This window comes from Arachis ipaensis, chromosome B09, assembly GCF_000816755.2.
Source record: "Arachis ipaensis cultivar K30076 chromosome B09, Araip1.1, whole genome shotgun sequence".
Classification (NCBI taxonomy): domain Eukaryota; kingdom Viridiplantae; phylum Streptophyta; class Magnoliopsida; order Fabales; family Fabaceae; genus Arachis; species Arachis ipaensis.
In genome coordinates this window covers 13,251,740-13,259,051 of record NC_029793.2, presented here as the reverse complement: position 1 = coordinate 13,259,051, position 7,312 = coordinate 13,251,740, and the positions used below count along the sequence as shown (strand labels likewise).

The window sequence follows — 7,312 nt, the reverse complement described above, 5'->3', positions numbered from 1 at the left end:
ATCTACTTACATGACTCAGACTACCTGAATACAATCAAACAAGGCCATAATGAAAGTTTGAAGGACTATATGACTCGTTTTACGAAAGTTGCCATGAGCATACCAGATCTCCATCCCGAAGTGCATTTGCACGCCATCAAGAGTGGACTCCGACCAGAAAAATTCCAAGAAGCAATTGCAGTAGCCAAGCTAAAGACCCTGGCCGAGTTTCGCAAAAAGACAAAAGGACAAATGGATATTGAGGAACTTCGACAAGCTCGGAAGTTTGACAAACCCCAGTACAAAGACGAGGATAAAGCTCGGGACAATAAGAAAAATTTCAAACTAACCCTTCATTATGAGTCATACACTCAGTTCAATACAAAGAGGGATGACATCATCAAAGAAATTCTCAACTCCAAACTGATCAAGCCTCCGTGAAAAGCCGGCACCTATCAAGATGCAAAAAATGTCGACAAAACCAAATATTGCAATTTCCATGAGAAGCATGGCCACACTACTGACGAGTGCGTCATCGCCAAGGACCTCCTAGAGCGACTAGCTCGGCAAGATCACTTGGACAAATATATCAACGACCACATACAAAGGCGTACCCCATTTCTTACTGACAATTCGTTGGCAGGACAGCACTCTCGTGACAAAGAAAGGACAACCTCGAGTCACCCCGATCACCTAAGAGGAGTTATTAATTGTATTTCTAGGGGGTTTTGCAGGTGGAGGAGCATCAAACTTGGCAAGAAAGCATTCATATCGAGCTATGTTATCAGTTGAAGGAAAACTCGGCAACAACCAAGCACTATCACATTTTCCTCAAATGACATTCCAAGACTTTGATTTCAACACTAATACAACAAATTTAGACGACCTAGTCGTCATCACCATTCAGCTCGGAGATCTCTTGGTACGAAAAGTGTTGTTGGATTTGGGAAGCAATGCTGACGTTCTTTTCTACTCTACCTTTCAGAAAATGAAGCTAAGTAACAACATGCTTCAACCTTCTACTAGAGATTTAGTCAATTTTGATGGGATCTGTGTGGTTACAAACCACACTAGGTGAGCATCCATTATCAAAAACTCCAGATGTCCAATATTTAATTGTCGACTGTTTTAGTCCATATAATTTAATCCTTGGCCAACCTTTCTTGAATCGGTTCGGGGCTATATTATCTACAATTCATATTTGCGTTAAGTTTTCTGTGCAGGACAACCTCATTGTGACTATTCACAGCGACAATCGTGAAGCTCGCCACTGTTATAACGTTAGCTTGAAAAAGCCCAACCGACCTACGGGACTGCATATAAATAACATTTGCAAGTTAGCCGAACTTCCAGCCCTTGCCGATCTTGACCCAAGGGCCGATGCTCTCGAAAGACCAATACCTACAGAAGATTTACAAAAGATTTATCTTAACGATGATCCTAACAAATTCACTTATGTAAGAACCACGCTTAGCTTGGTAGAGAAAGAATCATTCCAAAAGTTTCTACAACAACATGCCAATCTCTTTGCCTGGACTCCTGCTGACCTGCCAGGCATTAGCCCATCAGTGATTTCACACAAATTGGTACTCGATTCGTCATTCCGACCTATAGCTCAGAAAAAGCGAAAACTCGGTCTCGAAAAAAAGCAGGCATCCTTGGAGGAAACCAAAAAACTGATCAACGCTGGCTTCATACACAAAATCCGCTTCACAATATGGCTGGCAAACATCGTCATGGTAAAAAAACTAACGGTAAATGGAGCATGTGTGTTGATTTCACCGATCTCAGCAAAGCATGCCCAAAGGATTCATATCTCTTACCTTCTATTGACTGTTTAGTAGTTAATGCTTCAGGTTACCAAACATTAAGCTTTATGGATGCATATTCTGGTTATAACCAGATTCTAATGCATCCATCTGATCAAAATAAAACAGTATTTATCACTGAATATGGAAGTTACTGTTATAAAGTTATGTCATTTGGACTTAAGAATGCAGGGGGCAACATACCAACGCCTTATGGATAAGGTTTTTGCTAAACAAATTGGCAAGAATCTAGAAGTTTAAGTTGATGACATGGTGGCCAAAACAAAGCTCGGCCACATCTACCTTGACGACCTCTTAGAGATCTTCAACCAATTAAGGCAGTATAACATGCGACTTAACCCAGAGAAGTGCGCCTTCGGAGTACAGGGAGGCAAATTCCTCGGCTTCATGCTTATTAACCGAGGAATCGAAGCCAACCTTGAGAAATGCCGAGCTATATTAGACATGGCATGCCCACAAACAATCAAAGAAGTCCAACGACTAACAGGGAGACTTGCTGCATTATCTAGATTCCTTCCTTGTTTAGCATCTAAATCTTTCTGTTTTTTCCAAACCCTAAAAAAGAAAAATAACTTTACTTGGACCGATGAATGTGAAGATGCTTTTGCTAGCATAAAAAACATTCTTTCAAAACCACCTGTTTTACAAAAATCCCTTCAGGTAGAAGAACTTTATTTATATTTATCTGTCACTGACTGGGCAATAAGTTTTGTTCTTGTTACAAAAAGAAACAAGCAGCAACAGCCGATTTACTTCATTAGTAAGTCCTTGCAGAATGCCAAGCTTCGATATCCAAAGATCGAAAAACTAGCATTGGCCTTAGTCTTCACAGCTCGGCGTCTCCGACCTTATTTTCAAAGCCACGTCGTCCACATCCGAAATGATCAGCCATTAAGGCAAGTGCTACAAAAACCAAAACTGGTAGGTCGTCTGGTAAAATGGCCTGTAGAACTCTCCGAGTTTGACATCAGATACCAAAGCCGAGGTCCAATAAAATCTCAGTATATTGCCGACTTTATTACCGAATTCATTGTTCCAAGCTCGAAGAACAACCCATCGCAGTGGACTTTATAAGTTGATGGGGCATCCAATCCCCAAGGCTGTGGGGCCGGAGTCTTACTTGAAGATGGAAACGGCATAGTCCTAGAACAATCTCTACACATTTCCTTCAAGGCGAACAACAATCAAACAGAATATGAAGCCCTAATTCAGGCCTCAGGCTCGCAGCCAACTTGAAATTTTCATACTTAAAGGTATACTGTGACTCTTTGCTAGTCGTCCAACAGGTAAATGATTTCTTCCAAGTGAAGGACCTTCTATTGGCAAAATATTTGGATATTGTCAAAAAGATTATTTCTAACTTCTCAACAATTGAGATCCTTTACATACCTCGTGAGCACAACAGCCGAACTCATATTTTATCTATGCTCCCCAGCACACAAACACAAAATTCTACTTTATATCAATCTATGCTACATGAACCGAGTATAAAACTAACCAAAATTCTAAGTATTACACAATAAGAAGATTGGCATACACCTTATATAGAATTTCTCAAGAATGGAGTAATTCTAGACAAAATTACTAATGCTCGACGATTTCGCCGGCAGGCATCGTTCTTTACCATATATAACAATTCACTATATAGACAAGGTTTTTCTCGTCCACTTCTTAAGTGTCTGTCCAGGTCGGAAGCCGAGCTTGCACTTGCCGAGGCACATGAAGGTATATGTGGCACTCATGTTGGAGCATGAAGCTTATCATCCAAAATACTACACGCTAGTTTCTTTTAGACAATTTTACAACAAGATTGTAACAGCAAAGTCAAACACTGTGACAATTGCCAAAGACACAACCCAACCACACACCTTCTAGTCGAGGAACTCCACAGATCTGAGATAAGTTGGCCCTTCAATCAATGGGGGTTTGATATCCTCAACCATTTCCCCTAGCAAAAGGGCAGGTAAAATTTCTGATTGTATCAATTGATTACTTTTCAAAATGGATAGAAGTCAACCCCTAGCAAAAATAACATCGGAACAAATGATATCCTTTGTATGGAAGAATATTATCTGCAGATTCGGCATACCTCGGCATATTATCACTGATAATGATCGCCAGTTCGCCGATCACAAGTTTACCTCTTTTTTGCAGAAACTCAAAGTCAAACATCACTTCTCTTTGGTAGAGCGCCCACAAACAAACGGCTTAGCAGAGGCCGCCAATAAAGTCGTCTTACATGCTTTACGCAAGAAGCCCGATGATGCAAAAGGCCTATGGGCCGAATTAATTCCCGAAGTAGTTTGGGGATACAACACCACAATTCACTTCACAACAAAAGAAACACCCTTTCGGTTGGTATACGAATCTGAAGCTATGATACCCTTAGAAGTATCTCAATCATCAATCAGAGCTCAAATGGACGACCATAATATAGCTCGGCAAATAGATCTTGAAACACTTGAGGAGATCAGGGATATCGCAACTCTCCGCCATCGAGCAGCGCAACAAATCATAGCTCGACAGCACAACACAAAGATCCGTCCCCGATCATTTCAAAAGAACGATTTGGTTCTTCGAAAATTAGAACAAGCAAGGAAACCACCTTCACATGGAAAGCTCGCCGCAAACTGGGAAGGCCCTTTCCAAGTTATTGAAGTACTCGGAAACAGAGCTTATCGGCTACAATCTCTAGATGGTACAAATTTACCCAATACTTGGAATGTTTCCTCTTTAAGACATTATTACAGTTAAAAGTCAGGGTCAGGCTTGTACTCTTTTTCCTACTCACAAGTTTTTTTCCAAAAGGGTTTTGCTTGGAGAGGTTTTAATGAGACTTGCCTACCTGCCCCTTTGTATGCAAAGGTCAATCAATATTATGCAATACGCATCTTCAATTGTTTCTATATTATCTGTACCTATCAACAAGCTATCGTTATCAATCTGATTTTGAAATCACAAATATTGGATTATCAATCCAAACATATCCGTCAAATAAATCAAACCATGATTACAAACTAAAAACTTCAAATAAATATCTCTGAAGAGATATCAAACCAAACAAACACTGAACTGTGCAAATATTCGAAATAAATTCAGCCAGCAACACCTACAAAATCTACTAACCATGCAAATATGCAAAATTATCAAACACATCAAACAAAACTATTACCAAACAAACTACCCTTTCTAATAGGCAAAACGAAAGCAAAGAGTATAAATAGTCAACAGCTCTCGATCAACAACTACTATAAACCAAATTAAAAGTTCAAATACACAAATCATTCAACATTTTCATCTTCATCTTCATCTTCGGCCGCTCCATCATCTTCCACCATCACTCAATCTCGGACGATCTTTCCCGGATCCATGGGAGAGCAATCAAAGTCAGGCACCAAAAACTTTGCCTGTAACGAAGCTCGTTCAAAACCCTCAACAAACAAATCAAATATCTCTGCCTGTTTATTCTTCTCCATTTCTTTTAACTTCGCAGTCACTTCAATCATTTGGGTGCTCATACTAGAAAGGTCGACTTCCTTTTTCTTCAAATCTTCAACCTCTCTGGCATAATTCTCTTTCATCAGCTTCAGCTCTTTCTCCTTATCAGACAATTTGCACTCCAACTCTGCTATCGTCATGTTTTTTTTAACACCAACTCCTCCTTCAAACCCGGATCCTGCTTTTGCCCAATAAGTTTCTTATGTTTATTCTCCTGGCTACGACCCAGACTAGCCAATCGAAACCCAAGAACCTGGCAAAGACATGGTACAGAATCAACACAAAAAAAAAATAAATAAATATAAACCAAACCACAAATGGACATGCCTGCATTTGACCAATGTTGATGTCGCCGACCTCATTCGCCAACGAGATATCTGCTGATGATTGCCCAACCTCGTCGGCAGCGACCATATAGGGAAAATCTTTTCCCCAAAGAGATGAGTCGTCACTTTGGTCGGCAGTAACATGCAACCTCTTCTGATTATCCATGAACGCATGTATCTCCTCAATAGGAAGCTCATCCCTCTCTTCCTCAAAACCCTCAGATAACCTTTTTCTTTTCGCCCAAGGCTGATTAACCTCGCCCGCACCAACCGTCTTATCTGGCTTTGACGTCGAACCTTCCTTTTCGAGGTTCTTATTCTTCACCCAAGCTCTTAGGGTAGCAGCAGATACGCCGGGATATTTTCCTCCTAAAAAAATAAAAAAAATAAAAACCAGTTAGTATTAACACATCAACTCAAAACCTACAAAGTCATATTTTAGAACCTCACCTAAATACTCTACAACAGCTTCCTTATTTTCTTCACATTGAAGCAAATCAAACACTGAAATCAACTCTTTTCGATCAACAGACTCCACTAAATATTCGATAATGCATTCATTCCTCTAACTAATGGTTTCAGGCTCTAGAATATTCTGAGGCTCCGAACACCACCACAAGGGAAATATTTCCCCCAATTGTTCGTCCAAATAAAAAGGGAAATCACCCTCAGCATTCCTAACCTTCAAAAACATTTTTTTGAAGTCTTTAAACGAGGACTTATAAAGCTTGAAGACAGCAAATCCCGGAGAACTATTCAAGTTCACCCAGCCACCTTTCCAAACACCCTTGGCCTGGAATAACGCAAAAATAACTCCAGATAAGGAGCCTCCTCCAAAAACTCCATTAACACTTCAAAACTTCGCAGAAAAGCCCAACTATTGGGATGAAGTTGTGAAGGGGCACAGTTCAACTGTTTCAAAGCCTGGCATTCAAAATTTGTGAAAGGGAGTTTCACCTTCAACTCTTCTAGAACACAACTATACATATAGAAATACTCAAAACATTCACCCCCTATGAAACACACGATCACTAACAAAATATGGTAGCAACTCTAAACGAACCCCAGAACCATGCCTAACAACCTTATTTTTATCTATCTCTTTCACAGCTTCTTCATCCACAAACAGCAAAGAACACTTTCTAACATCATCATTCACCCAGTCATATGACCAATCAATTTTTCCCTTTTTCTCCTTCTCAAAACCCATCGAACCGACTCGAGAAAGGAAGAAGAAGAACATAAATTACAGAGAGAGAGAGAGAGAGAGAGAGAAAGAACAACATACCTCTTTTGCTCATGTTTCTTAACAAATGTTTTTTTATAAAAAGCAACAATAACATAACCATTTGGATTCCAAAAGCTTTAATTGACTATCACAAAATTATTTGGAATCCACCCCAATAGTCCAATCGGTTACTTCGAACATAGTGCAGCACATTGTAACACGCAACTTCCTTAATTAACAATCAATTTTTCTCTCTCTAACCACTGTTATTTACAATTTTCATTAATTAATATTTTAATAAAACATTTTGAACTGGGGGCTCCAAGGATAACTCAACGGCCGAGTTATGGCTCATTAAAAACTCAACCTACTTCATTAAAACACATTCCCAGACCAAGCTTGAGGGTTATGATATGGCTGTTACAAATCAAAAGTTATAACTCGGCATCATG

At 39.7% G+C, this 7,312-nt stretch overlaps 1 long non-coding RNA gene across 1 annotated transcript; it reads right to left on the bottom strand.

The window, feature by feature from the left end:
- On the bottom strand, window positions 4,778-6,999 carry LOC110267139. Its single transcript, XR_002354488.1, has 2 exons — window positions 6,083-6,999; window positions 4,778-6,001 (listed from the first exon to the last, which is right to left on the bottom strand). It is a non-coding gene; the product is annotated as an uncharacterized LOC110267139 (long non-coding RNA).